Source organism: Boleophthalmus pectinirostris, unplaced genomic scaffold, assembly GCF_026225935.1.
Source record: "Boleophthalmus pectinirostris isolate CB_2022bp ecotype Guang Dong unplaced genomic scaffold, ASM2622593v1 HiC_scaffold_19, whole genome shotgun sequence".
NCBI lineage: Eukaryota > Metazoa > Chordata > Actinopteri > Gobiiformes > Gobiidae > Boleophthalmus > Boleophthalmus pectinirostris.
In genome coordinates this window covers 25,695,191-25,716,535 of record NW_026571140.1, presented here as the reverse complement: position 1 = coordinate 25,716,535, position 21,345 = coordinate 25,695,191, and the positions used below count along the sequence as shown (strand labels likewise).

Here is a 21,345-nt window from a genome sequence, read left to right as displayed (position 1 = left end):
CAGCACACAAATGAGGACTCACATGTGATAAAATCAACACATTTGTGTACATGCATTTGTAGATTTGGAGGGACATTTTGATGCGTTGGTGTGAATGCTGTGTTTTCTGAGTAGTGCTAAAACTGACAGTTGGCTGCCTGTGGCCGACTGCTGGCCCCTGTCTCCGTCTGATAACTTAAAACCAGGTTGATGGAACAAATGTGGGTTTAAATGGGGAGGGGGTGTCAGCCATGCAGCCAAACACTGGGCCTCTGTTAAACAGCCTCCAACGTCCCACGTCCTAAATTCTGATAAACCCTGTCCTCAGGAGGGACAGGTCAGCCACGAGCACTTTGGCTGAGCCCTCTGCACCAGATATGGAAATGTTCTGCTTTCTCAGGCACACACTCAAAACAAATGCAGATATAAGTCTCAGTTTCATAATCTACATGAACAGACTCCTTTCTCTGTATTCCTTTTTTTTTTTTTTTCATTTTAAATGCTGCTTTTTTTCTGTATTTGGGTGCTGTAATGATCAGTCAAATGCAGAAGTATGTGGTGACATTTTTGTTCTGCCAACACTGAAGTGAGAAATGTTATTTGACGTGTTTTTAATTATCATTTGGCAAAAGGTCAAAAATGTGTTTCTTATGTTTTGGGAATTAATCCTAGTTTTTTCCATTTGCTTTTTTTTTTTCTTCAGGGGTCTCTGGAGTCTGCAGCAGGTGTTTTTTTCCGGTTGGATTTTAACCCACTGATAGCCCCAACAACATGGAATCGGTAAGTTCTAATAAAATCATCTTTTTATTTTGCTGCTGGTGAGCTGAAATATGGTTTGTTTATAGTGGTTGTATTTGTGTTGGTATAATGCAATGTTACTGCGCATGAAGTTAAAATACTTTTTGCAGTGAGACGGCTGGTGAATGTAGATTAAGATACATGTGTGAATGTTTGTACTGCTGTTTTGGACTTGGTGGTATAGTGTTTGTTTCAATTTCACCAGAGCTCAAATCAAAATTGTTGGATGTAATTTATCCAGTGCATGTTTAGTTTATTTTGTTGAAGACATGCTCATTATTACAATGAGAACATGACCTTTAGCCTAGATGGTGCTAATGCATAAATATTCTTCAATATTTGAGGTAATATTACATACTATCACATTACATACGCAATGTGTATTTGTGCCAGCCACAATGTTGTTCACTCAGTATCAGCAAAATTTGTTTTGTGCTGCAATGTTGTTTAAAGATGTCAAAATTGTTTTAAGTCCACTAGAATAATGAATGATCTAATAAAATGGCTTTTGTGAGATGCTAGCTTGTCCCTGCATGTGTTCATATAAGTTTCATTATATTGGGCAGGAGACTCTGTAGATGCTGCTTGTAGGAACAGGCAGGTTGTGAGAGCTGCATTGAGCCGGATCCCGTGGAATGCATTTGTTTCAAACAGAGTTTAGATCAGGCCTAACCTCTGCCTCCTGCCCTTGTGTGGTTGTCTGATAGACTGAGTAAAGTAGGTCACAGCCTCAGCTTTGCAGCTAGCATGTGTCCAACCTGCCGTTCTGTCGGACTGCTACATGTCTAGACATTAATTCTGTTGCTTCTCGGGTATGGGCTTAAAGCAAGGAATGTTCAGTGTGCAAAATCTAGTGCTTATTACAATAGTCAAGGTGATTTTTTTTTTTTTTTCTGATAGTAAAGTAACTTAAAATTGCTGGGTAATGGTTGTGGATTGGGTTAAATTTCAGTTGTTTACACTTAAATGTTTTTGGTTTAGTCAACTAATAACTCATGGGTGTTCTGGCAGGAATGAGTTTGAGCATAATTACCTCTGGTCTTATTTTTTACTCCTCTTTTTTGCCTGAAACTGTGATGTACTTAGAGCTCAAGACCAAGGAAAGAGATCACGAGCCTGTTGTGGCAGTGGCAGCAGTGCAGAAGGTGTGCTGTCCAGACTCTGCCAGCCTCCCTCTGCTTATGTGATGCCAGTCACATGGCTTTCCGGGCAGCAGCTCAGTAAATCACAATCAGACTTTTATTTTTAACATCTTAAATCCTCCACCTGGCCGTCGCACTGCTCGGCACATCTCAGAGGTGGTGTTTTCTTATGCGACTGTGGATTTTTGGTGAATTCACAAATGTCGCTATTCTCCTCCTCTGACCTGGCTTTGAAATAAAGCATAATATTTGTTTTAAATGTTTCATTACCAACATTTCCAATGTCCAATCAGAAAAGAAGAAAGCTGTATAACTGTTGCCAACATTAAAAAGCATTGCTGCTAGCTGCTGCCTATGATGCAGGCCACTTATATCATTGTACTCATTTTATTTGAAATGAATACAACAGTTAAATGGCTGAGGGTTTATTCTATAAGTGTTGTGTGAAAGGTCAATGGCCCAGATTGGTGGCTTTGCTTTCCTCACTCAATTTTAGGGCAGCTGTTCACTGCCTGTATCTTTATTTATATGGACAAAAAATCCCAAGCATTTCTTGGGAACGTTTTATTTGGTTGCACTGGCTGCTCTGTACTTTTAAAATCATTTAAAAACAGATGACTCAATTCTGTAATAGCCATATAACCATGATTTGGTTAAAGACAAGTCTGTTTTGCAGAATGTTTTGTCAGAGCGATGTTGTTATTTAGCCTTTATATTTCAGGCCTGCAGCCGTGCTGAGGCAGATGAAAGGCAATAGTAGTAGTTGTAATAGTAGTAATCCCAGTGTTCCTTAGTGGTTGTGTACATCTCCTCTTCAGCTCTCCTTCCTTTAGTGTGCACCTCTACCTCACATTACATAACTGACCCATGCTGGTGTGGCCCAGCCCAGCCCGGGTGCAGACCCCACTAAAGGGGCTTTGTTTCCTGGCCTTCCTTCTTCCTCGGCCCTCCTCGAGCCGGCTGCACACTCACGCTGTATAGAAGGTGACTGTGTATAGGGAACAGGCACGCTACTGTGGAGCTAGTGCAGAGAAACACGCTAATAGCATTCTGAATGAGCGCGAGCGCACATCTGAGGCACTGGAATCTGAGGCCTCTCTGAGGTCGTCTGCTTTCACGGAAGAGGAGCAGTATGTTGGGCTTTACAACATGTCAGCGGATCCAAAGCAGTTTCACAAAATGTCAAAGGTCATGTGAGGAGGAAAATAGTGTATATCATGTGTGAAATAGCTGTGGACTTATGAAGACCTGTTTTCAGGAACGGTCACTTTGTAGGAACATTGTAGGAGAATTCTGTTATAGCTAACATTTATTACCCTGCTTGAGGTTTAGCACTGTGTGGTTTTGCCCTGATATGTGAAGCATTCTTTATTATCACTACGTATCCCACACTTTTCATTGGAAATCATAAATTACTTATTCATATAGATAAGAAAATAATGCATAGCTTTATTTTTTCATGTAAATTAATGACCAAGAAAACACTTTTCAATCCTTGAATTACTATGTTAATTCATGTTTTGAAAGAGTTTAGACCCCTAAGGCCTAAGTTTTGACTAAGTTTTCCTTTTGTTTTCTTCATATATTGCTCTTTATATCAAAGGCAGCACATGGAGCATGTGCTATTTGTTTTGATAAATAACTTCACACTTCTACTGCATTGTTACTTGGGATGTAATGTGGTTTTCCCATGATTCGATATGTATTTCGATACACGGGTCATGATATTGATTCGATTTCGATACGTTTTAAGATGGAAAAAAAAAAATCTTATGTAATTTTTTTCTGCTAATGAGTATAATGTTGTGGCCGATATGATACCAATAAAATGGGAGTTGGGGCTGCCGATATAATCGCCAATATATTTAGTGTACAAATTCACTGTAAATCTTGAACTTAGGCTTGGATTTTAAATTGGGTTTATTTAGGCAACATTTATTGTTATTCTGACTCTTTGCGTCATATTTACAGACAGTAGGTCGGCCTAATGGCATTTTTGCATCACGTTCTAGCTACGAGTGATGGGTATTCCAGTTCTTTTAGAGAACCGGCTCTTTTGGCTCTGCTCACTAAAAGCAGCTTGCTCTTTCGGGTCTCAAGCAGCTCTTCAGATAGTTTTGTTGCAAGCAGGACTAAAACAGGTCTAAAGCAGGACCAAACCAGGATCAAACCAGAACTGAACCAGGATTGAAAAATGACTAAACCAGGACTAAAACGGATCTGACCATGTGTAAAACAGGACTAAACCAGAACTGAACCAGGACTGAGTGTCGGGACTCAGTCTCTATCTCGCACCCTCTCTCGAGCCCAAGATTAGCCCTGGTTTATTCATTTTATGTTGAACTACAGCCAAGTAGTAGCAAGTTTTTTCTATTCTATGCATACGCATATTTCTGAAAGTTTCGTTTTCAGCCGCCCACGAGTCTGCACGTGGCGTGAAGAGAATAAAAGTGAGAGAAAGCAAAAACACGGCTCCCAATAAGGAGCAGGCTCCCATTGTTCCCTTCAAAGACCCGACTCTAAGAGCCGCTTCGTTCGCAACCGACCCATCACTACTAGCAGTAAAGAAACTACCGCTATTAGCCTTTAGCCGTAAATACGTGCACGCCGTGGTAATTAATTATATGCATAAATGTCATCATTCACACCTCTGTTCACAACTCATTTACATATCAATGCAGGTCCAGTAACATATATATGACCAATATAGTCCCTTTACAATAGGTCAATAGAAAACAGTCTGTGTATGTGCGGGAGCTACAGCAGCTAACCAATAACAATTGACCAAAACTAGCTTCAAAGTCGACATATTTCCAACACTCACCGCTCACACAGGCTCCTCCTCACATCACAAGACTGCACTAATAAATATCCTTTTAATCCTGACTCAAACCGATTGTCCGTAAAAGAATATAATCTCAGTGTTACACATGGATCTATGTCTGCAGGTGTAAACAAACGCACGTGAGTGACGTGACTCTGGGGGTGTGTCCAGGGACAGTACGGACACAGACACAGACAAATGACTCCGCAGATAAATACTGATGAGGAGCCACATATTTGGACATTTATCTGTCTGTAAATTGGATTAAATGAACATAATGTAGAGAGTAAGATTTATAACGAGGTATAACATGCCCATGTGAAATATCGGCCCATATCAGCAAACAGCCAACATGTCTCCAGGTGCCCATATCGGCCGATAATATCAGCCGGGCTCTAATAATAACACTATGATTTTAATAACACATTACTTACATTACACACAATGCAGTACAACTACTGCACAGTTGTAGTTTATATATAAAGTGTTTAATTCATTTGGTTCAATGATTTACAGCTCAGAATTTTGATTCAGTGAAAATAAGAACAGTGCTTTCTCAGGCAATTTTATAATTTATAATATAGCCAGTCTATTCTTAATATAAAATTACACTAACAATTTTCCTTCTTTGATGATAATTTGATTTCTTTTCCTCCTGAGTCCTCACTGCACACGCCTGTGTCCACGGTGCTCTATCCTCCAGCAGAGATTGTACGTAGCTCCTCCCACACTGCCCTGCTACAGTCTGTGACACACATCGCTCTACCATTCTCTTTCTGGACACTGAAACTATGTTATATTACAGTACATAGAAATGTCTCAATGGACTGTTTTCTGACTAAAACTTATGAGATAGTCTGGGGAAAAAAGAGTGTATTTTGCTCACAGGTGCGTATATGAGCACATTTGATTAAAGCCAATGTAAAGCCAAAAGTGATTCTAAAGCATTTAAAAGGTGATATCTTTGTCATTGCTGGGTCTATCAAAGTAAAATTAAAAGTGAGTGAAAGATTAAATCCACCTCTGTTAGAATATTTCAGCTGTAAGTCCCTATGGAGCAGTTTTCTTGCCGCATCTGAGGAGGACGCCGCAATAACTGTTTTCCTTCCGGGCCAAAATAAATGATAACACAGCATGCATGGAGGGACATTTGCATATCAACACGTGTATCAAATGAACACATGTATCGAATCATGAAACCGGTATTGAACGATTCAATATTATATTGAATATCGGTGCATCCCTATCCCTCACTCTGGATATATTTTCTGTCCCACATGTATAAGACCCGAGCGCCAGAATCTTGTTTGTGAATTATTCTTTTACCGAGAGGAAGATGATGTTGGAGTTTTGGTTAAAATTATGTGCCTTTGGCTGCATCTTTACTCAGACGCACACTGGATATCACCATTCTTAGCTGGAAATTAGCAGGAATTTGGTTTATATTATCTATTTGGCTTCAACTTAACATGCACTCTACAGACTGTGACTGGATGTGGATTTATTATTATGCACTTACCGTAAAGGCCCCGCACTGGTGTTTTCAGCTGGATATAAGTTTCACACTACACACTGTTTCTTCAGCTCTTCTGTTTTATTGGTAAGATGACACACTTTGTTTGGACACATGTAGGACTATGTTAAAATGCTTGTGCTGTTTTGCGCTCTTCATTTGTGCAGAGCGCAGTCATGACGTGTGAGCACCTGCACTGCTGATACATATCAGATCAGTGTATGTTTTTGGCTCATTAATGCATTTAACCCAGGGGTCTCAGACTCGCGGCCCGGGGGCCAACTGCGGCCCGCGGAAGGATTTTTTGCGGCCCTCCACTTGATTCCAAAGAATAATGTCAGTGCGGCCCGCGGTAGACGTACGCACAATCCCACCCCTCTGCCGCGGGCCGCACTGACAGATGAAGCTGCAGTCGGTGCCCATGCAGATTCACAACAGATTATTAACGCAGTTTACATCCCAAAACTCAATTTACAGCAGTTGTGAAGCAACGAGTCTAAGTGGATCTGTTAATACAAGTACACGTGCACATACGGCGTCACCGAAGAACCAAAACAAACCACACATGGTGGTACACGTGTGCGCACTTCACTTTACGCTCCCACAACCACAGCATCAGAGCACAGAGGAGGCGCTGACAGAATTCCCCTGTTCATAAGTGTGGGACCTTTATTGGAGGGGCTAATAAGAAATAAAAAGACTTTGACAGTCTGTTTACCTGTTCAACACTCGGTGCGTAACTTGCTGGCAACCCGATGACCAAACTCCACCTGTGCGTCGCCGAAATCCACGCGCACTCAGCGGCAAACACAGCTGTCCCATCAATATGCAAGCACCACAAAACTGCAATGATCTATTCCAGAGGCTTGGCGACATGTTAGCAAAAAGTACGAGGCAAAAACAAGCGTCTTGCATCCATGTTTGACATACGAGAAGCGGATACACTCCAGTGTGGCGCTTTCACACCGGCAAACGAACCAAAACTGGTCCGATTAACGAGCCTCTGTATCCCGGTAGAACAGTAGAACAGTGATATCTCCAGTAACTAATACTGATGTTCCCTGTTAATACCGCGGGTCGTCCTCATCTCAAATTATCACCATGTACTCATAAAACAGCAACGTAGAACTTTGTACAAACTCAACGCATCAGCCCAGAGTTCGGGTAACAGCAGAAGCCAACAGCGTTCAGCGTAGCGCGCAGCTCCTCAGGACAGCGCTGGAGTCTGGTTCTTGGTCTTCTGTCGTCCTACAAGCGCGTTGTTCAGATGGTCCGGAGGCTCCATCCTCCATGTGCTGGTTCCAGACGGTGGCGAGCAAGACCAGTGCGCAATAACTGGGTCTGAGCGGGTACGTTCCGCCGTCTGCGCGCTGGTTCCGTGCGGGGAAAGTGAGAATGCGCTGTGGACTACACCTACAGGTCTGTGCTGCTCCGCTCAAGAACCGCAGCTGGTTCCGAGGTGGTGCAAAGCATCCGGACAGAACGTGAATCCAGTTTAGTTGGTGTCCGCATTTGGTTCTTCCCGGGAAAAGCGCTTTTCACTCCCCGCTCCACGTCATCTGAGCCCGGACAGAACCGGAGCTGCTCCTGCTGGTTCGGGACTCTGGTTTGGATCTAGTCCGACTGTATTTCTCACATTAGGCTAAAAGCAGGACATTTTTTAAAGGTGAATCAATTGAATGGGCGATTGCCTATTGCCATAAAATCATTTGGTTAATTAAAGCGTAAAATAACAAATGCTGGTTCCTACATGATCACGGGGAACACGGGGACCTCTGTGCAGGTCCAGAACAGAAGTACACTCCCCCATTTTTGACTCACTCTGGAGCCACACGTTCGCACGTACTTGCTCTGATCTTCGTGTATTACATTCTCTGTATTGGCCATTGTTGGTAAAATATTTCGAAAATGAATCGCGGCTGCGTCTGGAAAACAATCTGTTACTGCGCTGGAGTCGTACAGCGCGTCATTACAGGCAGGAGACGCGTTTCTCCCATGATGCATCTAGAATAGTTCCTTTGGACCTGCTGTGTATGGTTTGGACCCGGGTTCGCGTTCACACCAGAAGAACACACGCACCAAATGACCAACTTTGGTGCGGATTCAAGCGAACCGAGACCACCTCTTTTTTTAGGTCTCGGTCCACTTGAGTTGGTCCGGGTCAGAGTCCGATTGACGCTTTCACACCAACGCAAACGACCTGAGCTAACCACTTCTGGTTCGAATGGATCGTTTGGTGCGCACCAGATATTGTCGGTGTGAAAGCACCTAATACAGGTCAAGGCTCACTGATGAGCATCTTCAATCTATCCTGAGGATCTCATACGCTTCCTCCTGCAAGCCAAATATCTCTCAGCTGTACAAGATGAATCGTTGCCAGGTTTCAACCAGCAATAAGTAGGCAAAAGAAGAAGAGTAGACGTATCAGTTCAAACTTACGTTCTGAATACATTTTCATGTTCTGAACTGTTATTAAAGATTAAGAAAGTGTGTTGCGTGTTGTTCTGTCTCTCTCCTTTTTTCCCGTGCAGCCGCTATTTATCGAATACTCAATGCGGCCCAGCCTCACTCAGACTTTATCTAATGTGGCCCCCAGGTAATTTGAGTTTGAGACCCCTGATTTAACCCATTGACGCCGGATGCTGCGCAGCGCAGTGCTGAGTCCCCTATCGGTGTTCCGGATTGTCTGGGCGATCAGCGTAACTGGTAAAGGCGGGGCCACATCTGGAAGCATGGGGGGCGTGTCCTCCTCTCGCTTCCATTCACTCCCATAGAGAGACGCAAAACTGCCAGAGCTGTATTGTCACGTTAAACCTCATTTATCGTGGCATATTATTTCTCCATTGACAAATAATCCAAATGTATCCCGAACATGTTCCCATCAAGACCTGGTTTGAAGTAACAAACGTTGCGCAGTAAAGCCAGCGCATGAACGCGCTCAACCACTTGATCTGGTCGCTGCTCCACACGCTCCTATAACAGGTGCTATATCACTATGTCGTGTAACAAATAAACATGGTCAAACACAAATGTTGTCCGTGTCTTCACTGTCATTGTCACTGTCAGCATTTTTGTGTGCGATATGGCACCTGTTATAGGAGCGTGTGGAGCAGCGACCAGATCAAGTGGTTGAGCGCGTTCATGCGCTGGCTTTACTGCGCAACGTTTGTTACTTCAAACCAGGTCTTGATGGGAACATGTTCGGGATACATTTGGATTATTTGTCAATGGAGAAATAATATGCCACGATAAATGAGGTTTAACGTGACAATACAGCTCTGGCAGTTTTGCGTCTCTCTATGGGAGTGAATGGAAGCGAGAGGAGGACACGCCCCCCATGCTTCCAGATGTGGCACCGCCTTTACCAGTTACGCTGATCGCCCAGACAATCCGGAACACCGACAGGGGACTCAGCACTGCGCTGCGCAGCAACCGGCGTCAAGGGGTTAACTAGCCTGATTCATCAGCCGGTTTCACTCGTGGTAACTGTCTGACCTCACAGCATATGTTCGCTCAACGGTAGGCTGGTACTTTTTTTTATTTAACCTGTCGCTGCTATTCATGACGTATGTAATGCACCAGAACACTCAGTGGTGTCCAAGTAATTGTTGGCAATAGCAAACAAAGTAGAGAGTGAACATGTCTGTCAACGATCATTGTCCTTTCTGCGAGATGAACTTGCAAATTAAAGGTGCAATAAAAAATGCAAAGTTTGTATTTGACAAAGGAAGTCCAATGTAGGATGGCATATGCAGTCTATCACAACTCGGGCTGGTTCAGCTCTTTGCTCATTGGCCGGTGTGCGGTCTATAACTTCCAGGGTTCTTACAAACCGCCAAGTGTATTCTGATTGCAAACCGACTAGTGTATTCTGATTCCTTACCTAGTCACTGGAGAGAAATGACATTGAGTGGAGGCACTAGGTGGCGCCAGCCTGGCTAGCATTTAACACCATGGAACCAAAAATGGCACAGACGAACGTTTTTCGGTACCAGACTTACTGGACTTTTTCGGTACCCAGTCCTAGTGACCAGCAGGACATGAAAACATGTGTATGTTATATGGCGCTATTACCAAAATAACTTATTGTCTCAGGAATCAGAATTTCTGTATTATTCTGAACTGCATTATTAGCCATTTCTTGCCTTCATGGGTACAGCACCACCTTATAACAGACCTGTTCAGGTTGTGTAGGCTTTCCCTGTGCTGTGAGCCTGCTGTGGTGAGCATAGGATGCAGTGGGAGAGGCTATACTGTGTGTGGTGTGGAATACTCTGGTTAGCTCAGGAATCGTAGGCGCAGAGTGAAAAGGATAAACAGCAGCGCTTTACAGTGCAGCTCTGAGTCACACACATTTCCCTTCGGACACATTTACTGCCAAGGACGTGCCCTTTTATATTACAGCCAAAATAATATGTATGCAGTCCACATCCTCTTCCTATGTTGGATATGCCACTGTATCGCTCAACTGCTTTGGACGATGTGATTGGTTTTAAAAGCTCTAAAAATAAACGGTGTATCTAATGTGCATGCTGGCAGGGTTTCATTGCGTCGTTGTTTTGTGCTTGCTGGGAGGTCATGGAGCTCTGTTATCCAGCAGCTTAAGTACATGTTAACACATGCACACACAGGAGCTCTACCTGATGCTTAGAATCATTTAAACTCACTGCCGCTTCATATTGTTGGTGGTCTTTGTCATATTTACTTCTTTTGGTTTTGCCAGCTACATCCAAACCTGTAATGGGACAGCTGTAGTGCAGCATTGCTTCTTGGACTTTTAAATTAATATTGGAGGCAAATAAACACTCTTAAATTCAGTAAAACATTAGTTGTTTTCATGTAATTTCATATGCTAAAATCCCTTGTTTCAAATTGAGCTTTAGGTCAGGTTGTTTTCTATGGGGGAATTTGCTATTTAACTTTTATATTGCAGATTTGTTGACCTGCGTTTTGGTTGATCTCTTTAATTACTGGGCATATCAGGAAACAGACTGGAACAAAGTTCAGTGTCTTCTCATTATAGCAAAAATAAGGGAATAAGGGAAATGCATGTTTTAATTCAGAAAGTGGTGCCATTATGTAACAGAAATGATGTGGTTGCTGTAAGTTTAAAGAACTTTAGAACCACATGACATGTTTGTGGAGCCAATTAAACATTTGTGAATTTTCTGTTTTAGGGGATTAATTTTTACAAGAAATATCCATAGCTATATTGTTTTTTGCTGGCTGCCGCCATATTGGTTGTAGTAGTTCTTGTAAACAAATGTAAACTTTAAAGTAAACAGGCATTAACATATCAGTATTTGAGCTTCCCATACTTAGATTAGTACATCGCTCTATTACAGTCTGTAAAAAGCCATAAAAAACAGTTTGAGAATCAATATGGCACTGACTGCCCCGATATTCATGCAATATCTAACTTCAGCATGACGTTAGTTGTAGGGCTGTCACAGTAACCATGATGTTGCATTACCATGGTATGATCACTCACACCACACAAGAGCTCAGGTGACCAATTCATGCTTACATGGCTCTAAACTGTGGAGACACTGGGAATATGTATTGAGGGACAGTGGTGAGAGGGGAACAGGCGCCCCGTCCCTTTTAAGTGTCTAAAGCTAAACACTAGCTTGAGTCAGACAGGATACGGGCTACCGGCTACCAGCTTTGTGCAGTACTCACTGGAGGAGCGGCAGACTTGAGTAGCGCTAAAACCATGGACTGTACAAAACCACCTGAATTTTGTCTTAGCACTCGATAACCTGTGATCTGCTCATGGAGCTCACAAGCGCTCTGTCCCACATGAGTGCAGTAAACAGTGTTACAACATATCCTGATAAGTCATCTCTAAACTATATATGGTGAACAGGGACTGATGTGCTTATCCGTCACTCATTCCTAGCTGTTGTTTTATATTGATATATGTAATGTACAATGCCAGTATTGCTATTGAAATCAATATTAGAGCCCGACCGATATATGGGTTGGCCGATATTATCGGCTGATATGGGCAACTTTAGGCATATCAGCTATCGGCCGATATGCTTGCTGATAGGGGCCGATATTTCACGTGGGCATGTTATACCTCGTTATAAAGTTTAGACTCTCTACATTCTGTCCATTTAATCCAATTTACAGACAGATAAATGTCCTAATATGTGGCTCCACATCAGTATTTATCTACGGAGTCATTTGTCTGTGTGTCCCGTACCCTGAACACACCACAGAGTCGCGTCACTCACGTGTGTTTGTTTACACCTGCAGACACAGATCCAAACACTGAGATTATATTCTTTTTACGGACAATCGGTTTGAGTCTGGATTAAAAGGACATTTATTAGTGCAGATTTGTGATGTGAGGAGGAGCCTGTATGAGCGGTGAGTGTTGGAAATATGTTGACTCTGAAGCTAGTTTTTGTCATTTGTTATGGGTTAGCTGCTGTAGCTCCCGCACATAAACAGACTGTTTTCTATTGGTCTGTTCTAAAGTGACTATATTGGCCGTATATTTGCTACTGGACCTGCACTGATATGTAAATGAGCTGTGAATAGAGGTGTGAATTATGACATTTGCGCATATAATTAATTACCGCGGCGCGCACGTATTTACGGCTAAAGGCTAATAGCGCAACTTTCTTTACTAGTTATGGGTCCGTCGCGAACGAAATGACTCTTAGAACCGGCTCTTTAAAGGGAACGACGGGAGCCTGATCCTTACTGGGAGCCGTGTTTTCTCTTTCTCTCACTTTTTTTCTCTTCACGCCGCGTGCAGACTCGTGGTAGTTTGACAGCGGCTGAAAACGAAACTTTGAGAAATTTGCATGTACGTAGGATTAAAAAAAAACAAAAAAAACGAGCATATTTGACTGTAGTTTAGCATAAAATAAATAAGTCCCAGTTTAGTCCTTTTTCAGTCCTGGTTTAGACCTGGTTCAGTCCTGATTCAGTCCTGCTTTAGACGTGCTTTAGTCCTGCTTGCAACAAAACAATCTGAAGAGCCACTTGGGAGCCAAAAGAACCAGCAGCTTTTAGTGAGCCAAGCCAAAAGAGCCGGTTCTCTAAAAAGAACTGGAATACCCATCACTAGTGTCTAGAATGTGATGCAAAAATGCCATTAAGTCAACCTACTGTCTGTAAATATGATGTAAAGAGGCAAAATAACAATAAATGTTGCTTAAATAAACCCAATTTAAAATCCACCAGAGCCAAACCTAAGTTTTTTAAACAATTCAACATTTACAGTGAATTTTTACATCACTAAATATATCGGCGATTATATCGGCTATCGGCAGCTCCAATTTCCATTATATCGGTTTCATATCGGCCACAGCAAAATCCATATCGGCCGGGCTCTAATCAATATACACCCTAATTAAAGTGTTGTTTACCCCTGATGATGTTGAAGTTATGCTTTTGTTATCTGTGACCAGCATCAGAGGCTGGTAAATGTTATAATTCTTCCAAAACGTGAGAATGTAGCCTTGAGATAAGTAGTCTTGTTGTTGTTGTTGTTTTCAGTTGAAGCTGCACATTAGCCTACATTAGCTTACATTAGATTATGTTAGCTTACACTTGTATTATGTTTGAAAATGACCCATGTTTAAGGATCACCAGTTACTTTTGGAAACTCTGCTTGGTTTGGGTTTTTTTTTATTGCCCTATCGTGTGGAAAGCTAGACTCTTTTGGAGGAAGGCAGCCCAAGCAGGAGCTATTAAAGGTCTGAATGAGCACAGAGCACGGTTAAGATCCTGGCTCTACCATAATGGTTGTGATAATGGCCTCTGTCCCATCTCCATATGTCAGAGGGGCATCTGGTTTCAGGAAAGGCATCAGTGGGTGTGGGGCTGTTATTTTTCATTTATTTACTAAAATCTGAATAATGTCACTGTGAGCTTATTGGAGACTGCACAATATAAATACATTGTTTATTGCAATATGGTATATCAGCATTTGTTACACCATAAATAAATACATTGCAACAACTTCTTTGTTTGTATTTGACAGCATTTTTTCCCATCATGGTATGGTTTAGAGTTTTTAGTAAATCACCTTTAAATCACAGGGTTAAGTCTGAATTCATAGATTCATGGTGAACTGTTGGGCACTTGGATGGGTCTTCTTTTTCTGGGTGACTTTTCAGGAATTGGCCCCAGGTGTTTAGCCCTAATTTAGCCTTGGGTCTGTTGTGGATTATTGTCAAAACGTGAGTCGGACCATGTCCTAACATGTAGTCAATAGTGCAGCCTTTGCTTATGTGTGGATTGTTGGAGTCCGCACACAGAGCCATGTGGTGGAGGAGCTGTCCCACTGCCTCTCCCTTGTCCCGCAGCACTGACCTTGGTTTCAAGTAGCTGTGCTTGGTCAGAAAGGCAACACCTCTCCCGGGATGGGCCGACCTTGTTGTCTGACACACTGTAAGTCTCTCACACTCACCTCAACAGTTTGCTGCTGCTGTTTTTGTTGTGGCAGTCGTGTTCTGCACAAACACTTCTAGGGCTGTGTGTAATTTCTGAGCAGTGGCTTTTGCAGGTTTGGACGTCTCCCCAAACAGGTGTCTCATCATCTGAGCTACTGTCTTTATGAGACTGTGTAGCACGCTGGAGCTCTCCTTTTGATTATCAGCAGCTGCCCGTCCCTCTTTCTTCTGGATTGGTCTGGGCTTGTTATCCTTTTCATACAAATGTTTCAGTTTGTTTCGGAGTGTATGTCTTTTTGTTGAAATGTGTACTCAAACCGCACAATGATTTTTGGCTGCAAGTGAATCAAAAGCTCTAATTGAATAATCTTCTCCTGGTGTCCAATTATTTTTACAGCTCCACTAACCCTGTAGGTCAAAACCCTACCAACATGTCCTGAATGCATGCAATTCTTTTATTAGTTAAGCCATTATTTTTCTTTTCTCAAATGTCCCTTGACAGGCTTAATCACATTATTTTTCCCCTCCCAAAATCATACAGTCTTAAGTTGATGTAAGGGTAAGAATTATGGTGATAATATTTTTACAACTCAGTGATATTATGTCACAATATAGTATAGCTGTAATAGGTTTATTTTGAATAGTCTATTGGCTTTGACCGTGTGATGACCCACACTGTAAACATGAGCCACGTCAGAGGAATGAGGTGTATAAAGTCACTAGTTGTGATTGGAGAGTGTGTAGCCCAGTAGCATGTTTGTGTTTTCTGCAGCAGGACAGACCAGGAAGCAGATGGAGCAGTGTGAACTTAACCCTTCCCACGCCACGACATCAGCCTCAGACAGGACACTGTGTGTTACTGAAAAATACACACGTCAGCCACCAATTTCTTAGATCAGTTACAGAATAAAGAGGATACCTTGTACTTGACTATGTTTTGGTAAATGTCTTTGAAAGTCTTTAGTTAAAATTCAGCATGCACTCTGTTTCCTGCCTCTACTCACTGCTCCTCCCCCACTTCCACTCTGCAGTCTGCTGTCTCAGCCAAACCAGCACTTTGCTAGTTTGTCCTGGGAATGTCTTGCCTTTTTTGAGACGTACAACCACCACGCCCCGTGAGATGTGCTGCTGGCTGCTGGCCAACTCTTTCAGCCTCTCACTCTCTCCTTTCTGTCTCTGCTCGGGCTTCACCTGCCACATAAGCTTTCTACTAAATTAGTGTACAGTCAAACATCATTGTTTACTGCACTGTTTAATTGCTTTCCTTTTGTATTACCCCCTCTCAGATTTGCCTGAGTACCAATCCCTTGTCTCTGAACATGGAGACATACAATTGTTGTGCTAAATTGAATGATTGGTTTGTTAAATGCTTTTGTCAGGTGAATTTCACTCTTTTGAATATGATTTAGTAATATTAAGATGTCTATAACGACACGTTTTCAACCACATTTCTTGTTGTGAAAATAAAATCTTATTTTATTCTATTGACTTTTGAGTCATACTTCTCTCTTCTTCAGACATTCACAGGTATAGTTAAACTAGCACATTTCTGATGGATTGCTTTAATATGGTCTGGATATCCTCATTGGAAATATAACAAAAAATATTGTTATAAAATTTGTCGCCCATTCCCTGAGTATAATGTAATAGTTACACCTGGGGTTTTCTTTACTAAGGTATTCCAGGCCATTTTAACTGAGGGCTGTGAAGTCTGAAGCTATATTATGTAAAATTTAAGCCAATCACAGACAGACTTGTTGTGCAATTCAGCGTTTTAAGGCGCATCTTGATTGTTCACGCCACACTTGGGGAAACTGCATATGCATTATCTTTGGGTGCAAAAAAGGGTTAATTCCCTGAACATGACCTGTGTATGGCAACTGTCTGACTTAAATCAGCCAATTGACAAGTTTTTGTATTCTCAATCATTTTAATGAAATTGTTTAAGAAATGTGCCAAAACCTACATATATATTTGTTGTGGGACTATAGAATAAAACACTGTGAAATATCACTAATGTAGTCTGTTTTTTTCTTGTTTGATATGCTACTTTACATACCCTAAATACAACAATTTAGATGTCTACTAGACGCCCAATACATTCTTTCTGTCAATATTGTCAAGAACTGCACTCAATATTTAGTCTTCTCCAAACCTTTCCATAATTGGCCATAATGTGTCTTCCTTTTAGCCTGTTAGTTCAGCTCCATAGTCTTGTTCTATTGAGAGAACTCCTGCAAATGTTTGACTTAAGCTTAGACATGGCATGGCAAGGCATTTATTTCTTGTTGGTAACAATAGCTTTAGATGCCTCTCCCCCCACAACAACTACCTCTTAAGCCACTCTGAGCCTGACCAATCCTGGCTGCCCCTCCTGCCCCTCACGCACCTCCCCCCACCACAACAACACTAGCTCTGAATGGACAGACATCTGCGGCCCTTGCTTGGGTCTTGAGCGCAGCTGTATTGTTGGAGGGATGTAGATAATCAGAACAGCAGGAAAGTGGAGCAGCCACAGAGCATTAAAATTAAGCCTGGTTTGGTGTGACCTTAGAGCCACTTGTGTTTTGGGCAGGTGTCCCTTCTGAGGTGTGTGGGAGTGGTCTGGGGCAAGGACAGGGATGCAGCTCCACTGACCTTTGACCCTGTTCATGTAGTCGGCCTGGGAGGGTTTCTACTTAACCTTCATCTGTTTTTACCCATTCATGGCTGTGTACTAGTATGTCAGTTTCCCATAATACAGAGAACATGAGGTACCTGTCCGGTACCTTAGTTGTTGGGGTTTCTTGTGTGGCTATAAAGTATTTTCTAATGTCTAAAAATGAATAATAAAAATTAATATCCAAAAATTATTGTAAGTATTATAAGCCCCATTCAAACACTTTTTTTTACCACCTTGAGCTCTGTCATGGGCATGCCATACCTCATTTCTGATAAAACCCACAACTTTTTATTTAAGAATTTGTTTAATATTTTATCTGCTCCTTTATTTTTATCAGCCTGCAAAATATGGCATTAGCATTGTTAGCATCTTTAGCAAAGTCTAATTAATACAGCCTGGCTCAAAATTCAGGGGTTGCACATGCACAGCAGCAGAATCTGTCTATGAAACATGATTTATGTGTGGGGACATGTGTTGTTGTTTATTTACATTAGGAATAGCCCTTATTATCAACGGGCTTGTTACTGCAGTGTATAAGCTGAGGTTATAAATGATACTTTTGACATCAGTTTTGACTTTTGAACTGCACAGTATGCCATATAAAAACCACAATATAAATAGTTATGTGAATTCTGTGAAAATAATTGTGTTTTATTTTGCTTTAGTTATGAAAAATGTGTGATGCGATTTTTAGTAAAGTTCCTTCAGAAGATCAGCTTGGACTGCAGTTAGTTCAACAGTCAGCCCTCTCTATGTCGTTTTGTAAAGTTTGTTGACTATAGAGTTTCATGTATCGTCAAGTTCACAAACTAATCCCAGAATTTAGATGTTTGATGCCAACACTTGTGGTCTGTATGGGCTCATTCCACGTTATGCAGCTCCACTCCGCTGTGCCACTCTACTGAAACGTCTCCGATGAAGGGCACAGACCCTCACTCACTGGATGCCTCACATCACTGTGTTTCAGTGAAATTAAGTAACAGTCTATGGAGTCCAGCTATCAAAGGAATAACTTGTTAAAACATCTTTCAGAAATAATCTGATGAAAGTAAAGTTTGTGCAGAGTATATTTACTTGATTCAGTTGACATTGTCTCTCCTGTTTGTGTGCGCTCTTAACTGTGGAGATTGATCTGGCCAGGAAAAAAAATAAGACTTTCTCCTAAATTTTGTCGGAGAATGGTGGAGTGGCGTATCTCCGGTGCAACCCTGTGCAGCGCATACGCGAGACGTGGAACATCTCATTCACTATGACAGGTGTGCAGTTTCCACGCAGTGGAAGTCCGCAGCAGGGCGGACATGCATGATATGGAATCAGCCCAGTAGTTTTATTGTAGGTTTGTACTTGCACTGACATTCTCTGTGGATGTCCTCTAGCTGCTTTACTTCAACTTCATCTGCATCAAGTGTAGTAAAACTCAATTCATATTTGAAAAGCCCTATTCTAGTTCCCATAGACCCCTCCACAAATGATGTGTTTAGAATTGTTGAGCTCACAGCCTGGTGCTGATATTAACATTCTAAACAATTCATTTATAAGGACAGCAAAAAAAAAAAAAAAAAAAAAAAAAAAAAACGGCATATACAAATGGTTGTTTCTTACATTTGTCACATTTGTTAAACTCTAGCTCCATTTTCTAAAGTTGATTCATGTTTGCAGGATGGTGGTGCTTGATGAAAGAAAAGTAAAATTTTATTGTGAAACTGTTGTGGCCCACTATCTTTTTGGTGCATTATTGTCCATGTAGATTTATGAAATGTTTACTTTGTGTTGGTAAGCATGCATAGATATAGAATGGTAGATCTTGCGTTCAGCCTCTTGGCAAGCGTTAATACGCTGCCTCCTTGGTACCGTGGTCCCTGGTCTAAGGTAAAGTTTTTCAGTGTCAGTGAGTGAAGATGCTGGACTTTTGCACTGCATACGAACAAGCAGAATAAGAAGACGAAAGAGCAAGGCATAACATTTCATAGGTAACATTTTATTTTGTAGGCCTATGATACTACATTTTGCGTTTTGAATCCAGACTGACTGAACCCAGACTGACTGAACCCAGACTGACTGAACCCAGACTGACTGAGCCCAGACTGACTGAACCCAGACTGACTGAACCCAGACTGACTGAACCCAGACTGACTGAACCCAAGACTGACTGAACCCAAGACTGACTGAACCCAGGACTGACTGAACTGAACCCAGACTGACTGAACCCAGACTGACTGAACCCAGACTGACTGAACCCAAGACTGACTGAACCCAGGACTGACTGAACCCAAGACTGACTGAACCCAAGACTGACTGAACCCAAGACTGACTGAACCCAGGACTGACTGAACCCAGACTGACTGAACCCAGGACTGACTGAACCCAGGACTGACTGAACCCAGGACTGACTGAACCCAGGACTGACTGAACCCAGACTGACTGAACCCAGGACTGACTGAACCCAGACTGACGGGGGGAACGGGTTCTAATACTACTTGGTCTGTGGGAAATACTGATATCACCTTGTCCCCAATTGATGTTCATTAATTTAAAGCAGCGTTACCCCTGTACCAAGATGGTGGCTTTGTTGACGCATTCTTTCCAATAAACAGTCATAGTCAGGTAGTCAATGCAAGATCTACCCTTTTATATCTATGGTAAGCATGTATGCCAATTTCAGCACTAACTGCTAACGTTTATAGGCATGTACAGAGAAAAGCACCATGCTTTGTTGCTTCTTTTTTTTTTTTTTTTTTTCAGTATTTGCTGTTTGTGCTCTGAGTATAAGAAGCAGATGAAAAATAAAGACTAAAATTTTATAGGACATAGAACATTATTGCTCTGTGCTCTTAATGATTAGGCTCATGCAGCTGCGTTATGTCTCTGAGCATGGCACACTGGTGCCCCTCCCATCACTGTGCGTCAATAGCATTTGCCTATACTGCCTATGCCACTGGCCGCTTCGGTTACACGTGTTATTGTCTAACAAGGCTCTGGTGTTATGCTGCTTTCATGTGGTGTCAGATAAACCATAAATACGACTTTCCGAGCGGAAGTTTTACAACACTGCACAAAGTCTTTTGCTCAAGTCGGAGAAATGGGGATTTTGGAAGCAGTACAAACCACCCGAGCTGTGACATCAGGAGCATTGATTGATGGAAATCAAATGAGATTTATCAACAAATAACATTGTAAGATATTTTGCATGAAGTGAACGATATGTTTGATGTAACTTCTGTGGGCAAGAGTTTCTGACCAAAACACTGAGTCATAAACAGGGTGTTCTCAGCTTCTGACCAAAAGCACATGAGCACACAGGTCGGGTGAACGAGCGCGAACCTCGGAAAAATCTCCTATTCGAATTGCCCCACATGCACATAAGAGAGGCATAACTCACGTGTGGTCAAATGGTTGTCAGTTGCCAAAACAGCCCTGATTATTTTGTAGTTTCTGATGTTTGGAGGCTAACACTAACCTACCGAGTGAAAATGCATTAGGGCAAGTATGTGTTATTTAAAAGTGTCAATTATGACACCATACTTATTACATTGCACTCAATTTTCTTTTATCTTGTTTGCATTTATTTTTTTAGTTAGTTAGTTAATTAGTTAGTTAGTTCATTTATTTAATGACAGGGATAGTGCACGGGGGGTGAGTTGAGTTGAGTTGAGTACTTTGATGTCATTTCAGTTGTGAGTAGTAGCACATGCTGCATCTAATTGCTGAACAGGTTTACTGACTGTAATATTGGCAGGTTATGTTTAAGTGAAAACTCTTTGAAAATCTTTAAGACCATGGAGCATGTGGGAAAAGTGCTGCCCTGCTATAGGACTTCAATTTCAGATACAGCTGCTCCAAAGATCCTATCAGTGTTTGACATAGTTGTGTGGGAAAGTGGGCCTATCGCAGATAGTCGGTCAAATAGAAAGGAAGAGTGCTTTTAAAGTTTAACTGGTCTATATTTGCTACTATCAGCCTACCTGTTGGATTGGGTTTTAAATATATTTGTTCTGTATTCTTTATTAGCT

The 21,345-nt window shown here is 41.9% G+C and overlaps 1 protein-coding gene across 3 annotated transcripts in view; it reads left to right on the top strand.

The window, feature by feature from the left end:
• The window catches only part of ankrd11 (ankyrin repeat domain 11), a 112,899-nt gene that overhangs the window by 30,940 nt on the left and 60,614 nt on the right, over positions 1-21,345 (top strand). For all 3 annotated transcript variants that reach the window (XM_020938857.2, XM_055155024.1, XM_055155023.1), the window contains exon 2: positions 683-759. The gene's annotated coding sequence lies outside the window, so the exon portion shown is untranslated. The remainder of the gene's footprint in view (positions 1-682; positions 760-21,345) is intronic.